Source organism: Triturus cristatus, chromosome 4_1 (assembly GCF_964204655.1).
Source record: "Triturus cristatus chromosome 4_1, aTriCri1.1, whole genome shotgun sequence".
Classification (NCBI taxonomy): Eukaryota; Metazoa; Chordata; class Amphibia; order Caudata; family Salamandridae; genus Triturus; species Triturus cristatus.
The window spans coordinates 148,907,645-148,910,547 of NC_140585.1; the positions used below are offsets into that span (position 1 = coordinate 148,907,645).

Genomic DNA, 2,903 nt, shown 5'->3' on the forward strand with positions numbered 1-2,903 from the left:
TTTTTTTTACATTCTCCCTGCCACCCTGATCCGTGCCGGCCACCACTGACCAGTGCCCAGATTTAGAAAGTCTTGATGCAATGCAGGGAAGCAGGCAAAGTTGCGTCAACTGGAGAGAGTAGAACTAAGTCACATCAACAAAGAAATGGCACAGTTCTGCTCTCTCCCTGAAGACATGCGCCAACTTAGGCACCCTTGAGCCATAATACTGAAGCCATGCCCAACATAGGCACCCATGAGCCATAATACTGAAGACATGCGCCAACTTAGGCACCCTTGCGCCATAATACTGAAGACATGCGCCAACTTAGGCACCCTTGAGCCATAATACTGAAGCCATGCGCCAACATAGGCACCCATGCGCCATAATACTGAAGACATGCGCCAACTTAGGCACCCTTGCGCCATAATACTGAAGACATGCGGCAACATAGGCACCCATACGCCACAATACTGAAGACATGCGCCAACTTAGGCACCCTTGCGCCATAATACTGAAGACATGCGCCAACTTAGGCACCCTTGCGCCATAATACTGAAGACATGCGCCAACTTAGGCACCCTTGCGCCATAATACTGAAGACATGCGCCAAAACACATACCCTTGCACCATGTTACAAGGGTGTTTGTGTTATGGTCAGCATAATTTTTGTACATGAAGGTTCCACTTCCTGTAAAAAAAACATTCTGAAAGGCTATTTACTCTTTGCATATGTGTCGTGCAGAATCCAACCTATACACAAAAAGTAAAACAGAAAATGAGGAAAAATAAAAATATTTCTCTTCTTTACACCAGCCTGAGGGAGGAGCAGAGTTTTGGCACTAACCCGTGTCTAGAAATCTTTGTAGTAATGGATTTAAGCCCATTTGCCACCCATGGAACGTCTCCTTGCTGCAAAATAATGCAGACTACAAATTGCACTGAGCTGCCTTCCTTTTAATTACAAACAACGCAAATTGCCATTTGCATTGGTTTCTGAATACTAACCTGGATTTTGTGTCGGGTCTCCATTAAAAAAGTAATGTAAACCCAACGAAAAATCATTGTATATCTGGGCCTACATTTGTTCTCCTAAAATGAATTATTTGTTCTTTCTTCCTCTTAAAAGTCCTCTCCTCCCATGGAAGAAATAGTAAAAGTCTGTCAGTTTTGAATCTCCCTCTGCGACCCTCCCAGGCATTGCCCTGTGCACTGATTCCTGGAGAGAGAAGGAGGGACAGTCACTGCTGCTGATGGGCAGCTTGAACCGAGGACACTTCTCTGCTGGACTCTGAGGTCTGCTCTGTTCCTGCCCCCTTGAGGCTGAGACAACAGGCGCTTCGTGTGACCCCCTCTGGGTCAAGGCTGCACATCTAACAGTAGTTCTGGTTTTCATATGAAACTATAAATATTACTTTCGCTCTTGCCACTCCACCTGCTGCACCAATGAAAGCTGCCCTTGCAGGTGACCAGGGCTTTAAGTGGGCCGGGTCTCACCGGTGCTGAGCACCGGCAGTTTTTTAAAGAGGGCCTCCATACGGGTTTCTATAGGGCTCTGTTTTGTGCCCAGGCTCAGGTGGTCCGTTTTTTTGCGGGCTGCAGTGACAGCAGGCACATCCATGAACGCTGCTCACTTGTCTCCAGTGGAGAATTTACGGCATGACGTCATGCCAGGTGATGATTGTAAGGGAAGAGAAATCCTTTAAAGAGTCATTTTCTTTCTGGATTTCCCTTCTCTTTTTGAAACGCAAGAGCAGCAACATTGTGGTGCTGTCATCAGGACTTTAAGTAGAAGCTTTTTCAATATTATATACCAGCCATAGTTTCTGCTTATTTATCTTTTGTAACTAACAACCATTGACAAAGCCAATTGTCCTGACTTGTTGTAGGTATGATGTTACTTGTTGTATCTCATATCTGGATGCAATGACAGATACCACAAAATACAAGTTGGGCGGCGCACTGTGCTACACATAGATTTGAAGCGTATGTGCTTTTAAGCCACGCCCTTAATTACATTGGCCACGCCCCATTGAGAGACCCCCCAGTTTTTTCATCCCACTTAAAGCCCTGCATGTGACGCACCTGTCTTTTCATGGGGAAACGTTTAAAACCACCAGATTCATGGTGGCCAGGATGTAAATCATTCTGCCCCCAGCCCCCCTGGCTCAGTGTTTGTTGTCAGCAGAGAGAGCAACAGAGAAAAGTTATAAAGCATTTTGGAACGGGATGTGAGGAGTGTCTGTGGCTCCTGTGACACTCAGCAGAGTATGAGTTACAGACGGGGTCTGGGGACAGGTGACGGTTCAAAACGAAATGTACCAAATCATAGAAAAGAATGTAGGAATCAGTCCCGTCCTCTGTGAGGTATTTTGATGACCTCGAACGTGGTTCCATGGTGTAATGGTTAGCACTCTGGACTTTGAATCCAGCGATCCGAGTTCAAATCTCGGTGGGACCAGATTTTATATCAATGCCCATTTGAAGAGGGCACAGTGGCTAACAAATGCAGGGGGTCTACTTTAAGCATGTCTGGTCTTACTTGTTTTATTATGTTTTTGAACATGATTCTTTTCAGATAACTAGTCCCATCTTGCTTTGGGTGTTGTCTCCACCCTGCCCTGCAGCAGTGGGGAATTGCTTCCTTGACGCTTTGTTGAGGTGTGGGTGGAAGGGCACGCGATGGTACAAGGGGTGCACACTGTGTCTGACCCACTTCAACATTTCTGACGTATGAGTCGCATATGACAGTCTCCTCTCCGGGGACGAGGGTATTTGAATGAATAATGAAGACACACCTTCTACCTAACTTGCATCTGTTGTTATTCAACACATTTAAACTTAGAACACCTACAATTTATTATCAGGATCTCTCCAGAGCAGTGAATGTAATGTCTGGCATGGAATATGTCACAATGACCCT

At 45.7% G+C, this 2,903-nt stretch overlaps 1 non-coding gene across 1 annotated transcript; it reads left to right on the forward strand.

Moving 5' to 3' along the window:
• Window positions 1-2,369: 2,369 nt before the first annotated feature.
• TRNAQ-UUG (transfer RNA glutamine (anticodon UUG)) lies at window positions 2,370-2,441 on the forward strand. Its single transcript has one exon. It is a non-coding gene; the product is annotated as a tRNA-Gln (tRNA).
• The last annotated feature ends 462 nt before the right edge of the window (window positions 2,442-2,903 follow it).